The sequence below is a fragment of the Ambystoma mexicanum genome, chromosome 5p (genome assembly GCF_040938575.1).
Source record: "Ambystoma mexicanum isolate Mex_15411 chromosome 5p, UKY_AmexF1_1, whole genome shotgun sequence".
NCBI classification, from domain to species: Eukaryota; Metazoa; Chordata; class Amphibia; order Caudata; family Ambystomatidae; genus Ambystoma; species Ambystoma mexicanum.
Window position 1 is genome coordinate 346,104,670 of NC_090930.1, and position 12,272 is coordinate 346,116,941.

The following is a 12,272-nucleotide window of genomic DNA, read 5'->3' on the forward strand; positions in this document are numbered from 1 at the left end:
CCCGCGTTCCCACAGGTGTCCCGATGAAAACGGTACCTCACATGCGTGGGTTCACCTACCTGGCCGGCAAGGGGCAAGCCGAAAACGCAAGCAACCCCCAGACTGTTTGCAGAGGGGAATCTCAGCCATTCTGCCGACCGGCACAACATACAGATATGGGCCTCGGGTGTCCAAGCCACCGAGGAAAACAGGGAGCCCCATGCATTTCCGAAAAGAGGACACCCGTGGGAATCCGCAGAGGTATGATATGCCCAAATCGCCCAGAAATGTATTACCCAGACACCCCCGCAAAGTCCGAAATGTGGGAAAAAATACGCATTTTCCTCACATTTCGCTCGACTCACCCATCGAAACACGCCCCCAACAACACATGGCCTACCGTCCCGCGTTCCCACAGGTGTCCCGATGAAAACGGTACCTCACATGCGTGGGTGCACCTACCTGGCCGGCAAGGGGCAAGCCGAAAACGCAAGCAACCCCCAGTCTGTTTGCAGAGGGGAATCTCAGCCATTCTGCCGACCGGCACAACATACAGATATGGGCCTCGGGTGTCCAAGCCACCGAGGAAAACAGGGAGCCCCATGCATTTCCGAAAAGGGGACACCCGTGGGAATCCGCAGAGGTGTGATTTGCGCACATCGCCCCAGGTTTTTTTACCCAGACACCCCTGCAAAGTCCGAAATGTGGGGGAAAAAACGCTTTTTCCGCACATTTCGCTCGACGCACCCATCGAAACACGCCCCCAACAACACATGGCCTACCGTCCCGCGTTCCCACAGGTGTCCCGATGAAAACGGTACCTCACATGCGTGGGTGCACCTACCAGAAAAAAGCAGAAAAAGCTTTTTTTCCCCCACATTTCGGACTTTGCAGGGGTGTCTGGGTAATAAATTCTGGCCCACTTCGCGCAAATCAGACCTCTGTGCTTTCCCACGGGTGTCCTCTTTTGGGAAATGCATGGGGTTCCCTGTTTCCCTTGCTGGCTTCGACACCCTAGGCCCAAATCTGTAGGTTGCCCACATGAACAAATTGTGCTGTGGCGAAAGGCTTGGGGTTACCAGCGGGTTACCCTTTTCCTTTTGCGACCCCGGTAGGTGCACCCACACATGCGAGGTACCTTTTTCGTCGGAACACCTGTGGGAACACGAGAAGGTATGACACATGCTGTTGGCGACGTGTTTCGGTGAGTGGACACAGGGAAATGTCTCTGAAATTGGCCGGAAATGAAGACAAATCTCAGACATTTCCCTCTGGCCACTCACCGAAACACACCGCCAACAACACGTGGCCTACCTTCCCGCATCGCCACACGTGTCCCAATGAGAGGCTGACCTCTTGTGTGCAGGTGTGGTACCTGAGTGACAATGGGTACATCTTTAGTATAGTAACTTCGCTGTAGTGCGCTTAGGAAACAGTAAAGTACTGGCAGTAAGCCATTTCACATGCACCTTTCCTCACACTTCCCATACATACCAGACGCAATGCAGTTAGACACGCAAGGTGGGATTTAGCACAAGGACAAACCTCCTTGTGTTGCACAAGCAGGTTTGTCCTTGTGAGCAGTGATGCCACGACAAGGCACCCACCGTATCACTGGCCATTCGTATCCCTTTCGTGTCTGCAGTCAGTTGGCATCCATTTCAGCAGTTGCACTTCTACCAAATCACTAGCACCAGAGCAAGTATATCTACACATGAGCATATCTACACACTTACACCACATGGACATGTGTGTACAATGCAACTGTGTCTCTAGCAATATCTTAACTATCATTTGGCATCAATTTCATAGCAACTGTGTCTGCATGCAAACTTTATGTGCCGGCAATCACATGTGGACAGTGATAGCAAGTGCATACTGGCTGACTTCGCTACCCTGCCCTACAGGCGCTATCTTCCACACCAGCTTTCAGTATGCCCATAGCAACTATGGGCAAACATTCTTATGTTCCACCGTACCCACACAAAACAGCCATCCTGCTACATGACAATCATTTCGGCAGTGCTGGAAAAGTCCATTCACAGAAATTGCATCTGCATGTTCTTTGTATCTTTACCTAATTCACACACCAAACATATCCAATTCATTCCTACAGAAGACGTGTCACTTACACCACACATAACATTACTCGCAGTAAAACAATAAACAAGGCAGGATCTTACGAGGTACGCAAGACACCGCTGCCATATAGTTGGTGTCCAAGTACCACTTTCATGACACTTAGACCTCAAGGGTGGGAGCCAAAGTGGCGTGTATTATTTAGAAAAGACACCCCTTGAGTGGATGGAACCTGAATGGTGTTCTGGTCTTCCACAACGCACAGCTTCAGTAGAGGGAGCGGGACTGGCCTTTCTTTGCTTGCCAAACCTTAGGTGGAAGGAGCCAGATTTGGGTTCCTGTCCAAAGTACGCCGGAAGACTTTTTTTTTTTTTAGGCAATCCCAAACAGGAGCAAGCTGCACTCCCATAGGGGAGTGACCCAGAGTGCTCCACCCTTCTTCTCCATGGCCCGGCACAACTAGAGGCGGTGGAGTGGCATTCCTTTCCAAGATGCGCCTTCTTTGGAAGAAACAAGCATTGCATTACTTTGCAAGGCACACCACGCGCAGAGGAAGCTAGACTGCCTTTTCCTTATGAGGCAGACCTGAAGGGAAAGGTACCGGGGGTGATGTCTCTTTCCCAGGCAGGCCTCAAGTGGAGGGGGCAGGACTAGCATTGCTTGCCAAAGCACGCCAAAGGGGAGTAAAGCAGAGTGCTGTCCCCACCTACTGCAAGGCACACCTCAAGTGGAGAGAGCTAGAGTGGCATTCCTTTCCAAGATGCGCCTGCTTTGGAAGAAACAAGCATTGCGTTACTTTGCAAGGCACACCACGCGCAGAGGGAGCTAGACTGCCTTTTCCTTATGAGGCAGACCTGAAGGGAAAGGTACCGGGGGTGATGTCTCTTTCCCAGGCAGGCCTCAAGTGGAGGGGGCAGGACTAGCATTGCTTGCCAAAGCACGCCAAAGGGGAGTAAAGCTGAGTGCTGTCCCCACCTACTCCAAGGCACACCTCAAGTGGAGGGAGCTAGAGTGGCATTTCTTTCCAAGATGTGCCTGCTTTGGAAGAAACAAGCATTGCGTTACTTTGCAAGGCACGCCACGCACAGAGGGAGCTTGACTGCCATTTCCTTATGAGGCAGACCTGAAGGGAAAGGTACCGGGGGTGATGTCTCTTTCCCAGGCAGGCCTCAAGTGGAGGGGGCAGGACTAGCATTGCTTGCCAAAGCACGCCAAAGGGGAGTAAAGCAGAGTGCTGTCCCCACCTACTCCAAGGCACACCTCAAGTGGAGGGAGCTAGAGTGGCATTTCTTTACAAGATGTGCCTGCTTTGGAAGAAACAAGCATTGCGTTACTTTGCAAGGCACGCCACGCACAGAGGGAGTTTGACTGCCATTTCCTTATGAGGCAGACCTGAAGGGAAAGGTACCGGGGGTGATGTCTCTTTCCCAGGCAGGCCTCAAGTGGAGGGGGCAGGACTAGCATTGCTTTCCAAAGCACGCCAAAGGGGAGTAAAGCAGAGTGCTGTCCCCACCTACTCCAAGGCACACCTCAAGTGGAGGGAGCTAGAGTGGCATTTCTTTCCAAGATGTGCCTGCTTTGGAAGAAACAAGCATTGCGTTACTTTGCAAGGCACACCACGCGCAGAGGGAGCTAGACTGCCATTTCCTTATGAGGCAGACCTGAAGGGAAAGGTACCGGGGGTGATGTCTCTTTCCCAGGCAGGCCTCAAGTGGAGGGGGCAGGACTAGCATTGCTTGCCAAAGCACGCCAAAGGGGAGTAAAGCAGAGTGCTGTCCCCACCTACTCCAAGGCACACCTCAAGTGGAGGGAGCTAGAGTGGCATTTCTTTCCAAGATGTGCCTGCTTTGGAAGAAACAAGCATCGCGTTACTTTGCAAGGCACGCCACGCGCAGAGGGAGCTAGACTGCCATTTCCTTATGAGGCAGACCTGAAGGGAAAGGTACCGGGGGTGATGTCTCTTTCCCAGGCAGGCCTCAAGTGGAGGGGGCAGGACTAGCATTGCTTGCCAAAGCACGCCAAAGGGGAGTAAAGCAGAGTGCTGTCCCCACCTACTCCAAGGCACACCTCAAGTGGAGGGAGCTAGAGTGGCATTTCTTTCCAAGATGTGCCTGCTTTGGAAGAAACAAGCATCGCGTTACTTTGCAAGGCACGCCACGCGCAGAGGGAGCTAGACTGCCATTTCCTTATGAGGCAGACCTGAAGGGAAAGGTACCGGGGGTGATGTCTCTTTCCCAGGCAGGCCTCAAGTGGAGGGGGCAGGACTAGCATTGCTTGCCAAAGCACGCCAAAGGGGAGTAAAGCAGAGTGCTGTCCCCACCTACTCCAAGGCACACCTCAAGTGGAGGGAGCTAGAGTGGCATTTCTTTCCAAGATGTGCCTGCTTTGGAAGAAACAAGCATCGCGTTACTTTGCAAGGCACGCCACGCGCAGAGAGAGCTAGACTGCCATTTCCTTATGAGGCAGACCAGAAGGGAAAGGTACCGGGGGTGATGTCTCTTTCCCAGGCAGGCCTCAAGTGGAGGGGGCAGGACTAGCATTGCTTGCCAATGCACGCCAAAGGGGAAAGACCCGCATGGCACAACTCAAGTCCAGGGACTCATAATGATTACTATTTCGTAGGCACGCCTCCAATGGAAGGAGCCTGATTAGCGTTCCTTTGCAAGTCACGCTTTGAGCTGAGGGATCTAGACTGATGTACATTTTCTTGGCAGGCCTCAAGGGAAAGCTACGGCTGTGGTTGCCTTTCCAAGGCAGGCCTCAAGTGGAGGAATCAGGACTAGCGATGCTCGTGAATGCACGCTAAATCAAGTGAAGTGAGTTGACATCCTGTTGCATTTTCATTGAAGGTACTCCTCCAGGGCAGGGTGCAAGAGTACCATTCCTTTACAAGACATGCACGATTTCAGGGGCTAAGGGTCCCTTTCAAGGAACGATGGGCATTTTCGGAAATCAGTCGATCTCCCAATATTTTTCCTTTGTATGATACAAAAGGAAACAAGGCTGAAAGCAGAGGGCAGGCTGGGAAGGGCATTGGGGACAGTACACCCGGGTATCCTTCCTCTTTCCTTGTTTTGTACACACCTTACATTTTCGGTACGGTTGTGCCTTCGTGGCAGTGGGAGGAACATAATCACCAAAGTGTCGCTCTTGCAATCTGGCCACATCTTCGACCTCTGGAAAGGAGGGAATTTGTACATGAACATTAGCCAGAGATTGAACAATTTCTAATTCAAAATCCAAAAAGGAGAGCTTGTTTTGTGGAGTAGCTGCACGGTACACCACATAAGCATTGTACGTTGCCATATGCACAATGTGTGTGGCTAACTTTTTGTACCAGAAACGCGACTTGCGTTCAGCGTGGTATGACTCAAGCACTTGGTCATTTTTGTCTACTCCACCCATGTACTTGTTGTAATCCAGAATGCAATTGGGCTTCAACACTTGCTGAGTCTGCCTGCGCAGAGGGACAGCTGAAGTACTTTCATCATGAATAGTACTTAGCATGTACACATCCCTTTTGTCGCAGAATTTCACTGCTAACAATTCATCCTGCCGCAATGCCATACATTTTCCCTTGGCCAACTTCTTACACACAAGTTGTCTGGGGAAGCCTTTGCGGTTACTGCGGATTGTACCGCATGCCAGTGTGCCCACATTGAACAATTCCTTGAACAGTGGAATTCCGGTGTAGAAATTGTCTACATACAAATGATGTCCCTTGTGGAGCCATGGTGTGAGAAGATCCCAAACAATCTTCTCACTTGTCCCTAAATTGGCTGGGCAGCCCGGAGGGTTTAGGGTAGAGTCTTTACCGGTGTAGACTCTCATGCTGCTGACATACCCAGTGGTACTTTCACACAACATGTACATTTTAATCCCATATCGTGATCTCTTGCTAGGAATGTATTGCCTGAATACAAGGCGACCTTTGAACAACACAAACGATTCATCAATTGATATGTTCTGGCTAGGAACATACACCTCTGCAAATCGGTGCGTGAAGTGGTCCAGAAATGGCTTAAGTTTGAACAGCCTATCAAAGTTTGGGTCCGTTTTGGGTAATGCTGCCGAGTTGTCATTGAAGTGCAACATACGGTGCAGTGCTTGAAAGCGATTTCTGCTCATTGTAGCTGAAAAAAACAGGCAATAAAGTGGTGCTACAGTAGTCCAGTATATTGCGACAGACGGCTTGTGTCCAATTCCCATGAGCAAAATGAGACCCCAAAACTGTCTCATTTCAACATCGTTTGTGGGTACCCATGCTTGTGCTCTGGAGTGGGGTTTTAGAGTGGGACCCCTAGACCTCATGAACTGTGCAGCGTATAAATTGGTTTGCTCAACCACATCTGCAATGAACCCATCATCAACAAAAAGGTTGAAAAAATCAATAGGCTGAAACCCTTCTGTATTCACTGTGCACCCTGATATACCAGTGAAAGGGGGCACAACAGGCTGAGCCATTGCTGGAGGCACCCAGAGCGACTCTTGAGTCATGTCAGGAACTGCCACATTGCGTGGCCGTCTTCCACGTCCCCTCCCCCTTACAGATCCCCTGCGTGTGGGAAGTGTGCGAAAAGGTGGACGCACTCTTCCTTCCTCTTCATCATCAGATGATGACGATGATGAGTGGGAGGAGGGACTTTCGTCAATGGCCATCTCACTTCCCCAATCACTTCCCTCGTGCCCCTCAGAAGCACTATCTGTTTCAGAATGCATGTACACATCTGTGCCTTGCTCTGAGCCAGACTCCATCACTGCAGCTAATGCCTCCGCACCAGACATTGATCGCCGAGAAGCCATGAGTACCTTCGCTATGGAACCCTTCACTGCCCAAAGACCAGATGAAGACTGAAACAAGAAGTATGTGTGCTTCTGAAAGTATGGAACGTAGCACAGTAAGTGGTATTCAGTGCCACAAACCTACTCCACACAAGTACACCAAAAGGTCCAGACTTTGCTCACAAACTGTAGCAGCCCTCTGCAATATGAAGTACTCCCTGCACGCTACAATAAACGGAGTAGTACTTTGCAAACACTCACGTGAAATGCTAAGGACCAGCTGACTGCTTTCCTACAAGTGGGTAGACAGCTACAACACACCAGCACCTAAAAGAAAGAGAACAAAAAATCTATGGACAATGTACTATTCCGCTAAACTGTACAGAAATACAAGCGTGGGGACGAGAATTTCAGCCACACTACCTATTCAGAAACAGCCAACATGCTTTGCACCATGCCCTCCTCCATGGGATGCTCGTGGATGGTAATTCAAGGTGAGAAGGAACCATGCAACGTATTAGTAATTGGGTGAGTTGAAAAGCCATAGGCAATGAAGAAGCAGAAAGGGAAGATAAATAAAGTACACGGCTGGCCCTTCCGGCCAACTGCTGGCACACTTTTGACAAAAACACCTGCTCATTCATATAGGGGTGTCTATTGTAAGGGGAAAGCTCACAAGGACAAAATTATTGCAAGGCCAAGCAAATTGATGTAGGCTGAAGCAAGTAGTGATGGGTACCTAAGAATTCAGTAGCAGACACATACGGAATGCTTTGACATGCCATGAATGCAAACAATTGCTAGTAAGTGGAAGTCTCACTGCCAACATACTTACTACCATTTGTATTCACTTTTCACATCTTCCAGTGTGTCCATCAGTCACTGGGCAAACTCCCCCTAAAATAGCGTCTGGGCAAAATCCATTATGTTTCCAATGAACAGCTCCATGCCTGTTTTGGAAAGGTGCACCCCATCTCTGTGAAACATCACAGCACCTTTGATATTGCCATGGTGAATGGTCCGTATTCTGGTGTTGCCCTCTGTCAGTCTAGTGAACTCGGCATTCATTTTCCACACCGAGCGGTTGATGGCCCTTCTATTCCCTTGAGTTCTCCAATCCATCCTGGGAATCATCTGGGACCAGGCCACCACAGTGTTTGGAAACCTCTGTGCAATCCATTCAAGGTCTGCCATGAGCTGCTCCCGTACCCCCTTCCGTCCCACAGACGCAAAATCATTTCCTCCCAGGTGAACCACTATAAGGTCGGGGGGGGGGCCTTTCCTTTTGCTTGGGCAGCGATGATGGCTCCTCGGAGCTGGTGAAGGCGCATCCCCCCCACCCCAAACCAATGCACCGCAAGGCCATCCCTTCCAGACCCAGAAGTAGGTGGCCCTCGGAAATGTCGTGCAGCCCTTTGGATATAAGAGTGGCCGAAAATCCACACAACCCTCATCCTCACTAGGAAATGGAAACAGGAAAACCCCCATGATTATGGCTACACATACATTTTACCACATTACACAACAATTGCACCAATACATGACTCTTGTAACAATCCCTGACACACACTTCACCCATTCGGAAACCACCTCTCATTTGAGATAACAGTAGGTCGACACATAATTGCCACATTATTTTCAGGGAAAGGAGGTGAAGAAGATAGTATGTCACCTTGTGCCAATAACACAGTTGTGCTGGCGCAATTGTAATCAGTAAAAGTTGTCTGCTCCTGTGGCCCACCGCCTGCCCAGCACGGTGGTAAGGTGACTTGCACATGCTACATCGTTACAATTTGGCAGGGTGACTAGTCTCACAGAGGATATGAAGTCCACCGGAAGTGTGCTTTGTACGCTCTCTGAATATAGGTACCCTGACAGAATGTGCCACATTTACCACAAATGGGTGCACCTTCAGACACTTTCAATGTGAGTGTTTCGACCATAGCTCCAGGACCACTAGTGACCTTGGGGGCACTTCACTACCAAGGAAGGGAGGTGGCCAAGGTCACACCCATCACCCACCACTACCCTACATAGCTTCCTGGTCAGCACTACAGCTTTCCTCTCCTGGAAGGGATTGGACCCTGCCAGGGCACCCTGCACCCACTGCTGAATTTGGAGGACAAAATATCCACCTGGGGGACGGACGCCCAAGGCCAATGACACCCCTCTCTCTAGCTACCCTATGTTACAGTTTTTCCCCCTGCTAAAGGATGGGGACCCTGACAGGGCACACTGGGACCACTGCTGAAATTGGACCACAGAAATGGTGAACTTTGCAGTGAAAGGAATGAGCTCTGTAACAAGTGTGCATGGCATGCTCAGAAAAAATGACCATCTATATAACTACTGGAATTTTTTTTTTTAAATTTGCTGCTACTTGTCGGCCAAACCTTTCCTTCTGCAAAGCAGCTGTCTTACTCAATGCAAGGCACACCCATCACTGGCCCCCGACCCTCCCCACTACCCTTTCCCACCCTTATCACTGACAATGCAGCCACAATTCCTTCCACCACAGTAACCCTCCACCCCCACATTACCGAATAATTAATGTTGTACTTACATAAGTCAGCAATAGCTTTTCAGTAGCCGCAACTGCAAAGGAAACATAAAAGAATTAAAATCAATGCTTTGCCTACCAATTACACATCCAAACTGTCTGGCTACTATCTGTACATTTTTCACTTCCTTCCACCAGTTCCATGACACTTCTCAGTAATCTACCACTACGGAAGGCTAGACTGCACACGGATTGGAAATGGAAATAAGACAAGTGGGCAAATGGCATCCTGCAGAAAAAACATAACAATAAATAAATCCCGGATATCTGGCACCAAACCATCACTGTTTGGAAACATCTGTGCTATCCATTCCAGTTCCTCCATTAGCAGCTCATGTATCCCTTTCCCTCCCACAGACGTTAAATCTTTTCCTCCCAGCTGCACCACTGTAGGGTGTTGGGGTTGCATCTCCTTTTGCATGGACATCGCTGATGGCTCCTCTGAGCTGGTGAAAGCACTTCCCCCTAACCCCAAACCAATGCACCAGGAGGGCATCCCTTTGAGAGCCAGATGTGGTTGGCCCTCGGAAAATCGTGCAGCCCTTTGGGTGAAAGAGTAGGCAATTATCTGCACAACCCTCATCGTCACTATGATATGGAAACAAGTGAACCCCCATGAATATGCCTATACATACAGTTTACAAACTAGCTGAATGATTGTGTGAACACATGGCTCTTGTAACAATCCCAGACACACACTTCACCCATTCGGACATGCACCTCTCATGTGAATTTACAGTAGGTCTTTACGTAATTGGCACTTGTGTTTTAGGGGAAGGAGGTGGCAAAGAGGTGAGGAAGACAGTATGTCACCTTGTGGCAATAACACAGTTCTGCTGGGGCAATTGTAATCAGTGAAGGTTGTCTGCTCCTGTGGCCCACTGCCTGCACTGCACGGTGGTAAGGTGAATTCCACATGCTACACCATTACACTTTGGCAGGGTGACTAGTCTGACAGAGGATATGACCTGTGCAGCAAGGGTGTTTTGTAACCTCTCCGAATATAGTTCCTATGACAGAATGTGCGCCATTCATTACACATGCATGCAAATTTGGACACTTTGATTGTGAGAAATTGGGGCGCAGCTCCTAAAGTACTGGTGAACTTGGGGCCATTCAACTACCAAGGCAGAGAGGCAGCCAAGGTCACACACATCAACCACCACCACACTACATCTCTGCCTGGCCAGCACTGCAGCTTTCCCCTCTAGGACGGGATGGGGACCGTGCCGGGGCACCCTGCACCCACTGCTGCATTTGAGGGGCTAAATATCCATCTGGGAGATGGACGCCCAAGGGCAATGACTTCATCCCCCACCCCTCCTGCCCCTCTAGCTACCCTGCGTTACAGCTTTTCCCCCTGCAAAAGGATGGGGAGCCTGGCGGGGCTCACTGGGACGACTGCTGGAAAAGGACCACAGAAATGGTGATCGTTGCAGTAAAAGTAGTGTTCTCTGTATCAAGTACGCGTACCATGCTCAGAACAAAATGACCATCTGCATTACTACCGGCAACATTTTTGAAAAGGAGCTGCTACTTATGTCGGCAAATTTTTCCTTCTGCAAAGCAGCCACCTTCCTCAATGCAAGGCACTCCCATCAGTGTCCCCCGAACCGCCCTACTACCCTTTCTCACCCATACCACTGACACTGCAGCCACAGTTTCTCCCACCACAGTAACCCTCCACCCGCACATTACCAAGTAATATATGTGGTACTTACATAAATCAGCATAAGCTTTTCAGTAGCCGCAACTGCAACAGAAACATAAAAGATTTACATTCAGTGCTTTGCCTACCAATAACACATCCAAACTGTCTGGCATATATCTGTATTTTTTTCAGCTCCTTCCACCACATACATGAAACTTCTCAGTCATCTACCTCCACAGAAGGCTGGACTGCACAGTGATAGCAAACTGGCCTAAGACCAATGGGTGTATGGCAACCCCCAGCACACAAAAAAAACATTGCACAGATGGCTAAGTGGCAAACTTCCCTCCCAGGGAAACAGCACTGTTCAGCTGCACTGGGGGGGCGTTTTGTCCGCAACCCGGGCAAGTGTGTTCCTGGCCACCCCAATCCCTCCCCAGAGCACCCACTTCCTTCACAACAGAACACTACAGGCCCTGTTCACCCCCAACCCAATAGCAATGTGCCCTCCACCCACTATAAAATGTTGGAATAAGCAAAATTTCATACGTACATAACAAGGGAGAAGCTTGAACTGCTCAAGACCTGTAAAGGAAGAACAAAACATATATTATCTGTGTCAGCCCACCCAAATACCAGACCACCCATATTGGCCCCCCTGTTGCATTGGCCTGTACGTTTTGGGCACCCCGGCGCCAGACTGGCACACCAATGTGCCCCTCTACGCCAAGGCAGGTAGAAGAACCCAATTCAAAATGGCAGGCTGCCCTTTTCTGGGGGAGGAGGGGCCCCCTGCACCGCTGTGGAATTTCCTAACGTGAGGGCGGTTGCACCTCTCCACCACCACCCCTATTTGAGGGGCGGCCCATCTCATGTAGCCCTCCCAAGGGGCAGATAAGGGGGAAGGCTGTCCTGCACTCCTCCCTAGGCTCAGGCGTCCGTTCTAGGAGCAGATATCTGGTCCCAGGGAGGGCTGCATGACATGGCACCCACTCCATTGTGGGCAGGGGGGGTTAACGCCCCATTCCTTTAGAAGCTTTCCCAACCCTTTGGTGTGCTCCACCGCCCCCCCTAAAAAAAACCTTCCAACAATTTCACTGTTTTCCTTTGGTAACCCAACTCCCCTTTGTGCACAGGGGCACATTGGTGTGCCAATCTGGCGCCGGAGTGCCAAAACCCTACTGCCCCATCTATTGGGGGTCCTGCCCCACCTTTTGGGGT

General features: G+C 50.2%; 1 long non-coding RNA gene across 1 annotated transcript; it reads right to left on the reverse strand.

The window, feature by feature from the left end:
- Positions 1–8,186: 8,186 nt before the first annotated feature.
- LOC138481646 (uncharacterized) lies at positions 8,187–11,153 on the reverse strand. The gene is made up of 3 exons (XR_011274308.1): positions 11,122–11,153; positions 9,404–9,435; positions 8,187–8,299 (listed from the first exon to the last, which is right to left on the reverse strand). It is a non-coding gene; the product is annotated as an uncharacterized lncRNA (long non-coding RNA).
- Between the last annotated feature and the right edge of the window lie 1,119 nt (positions 11,154–12,272).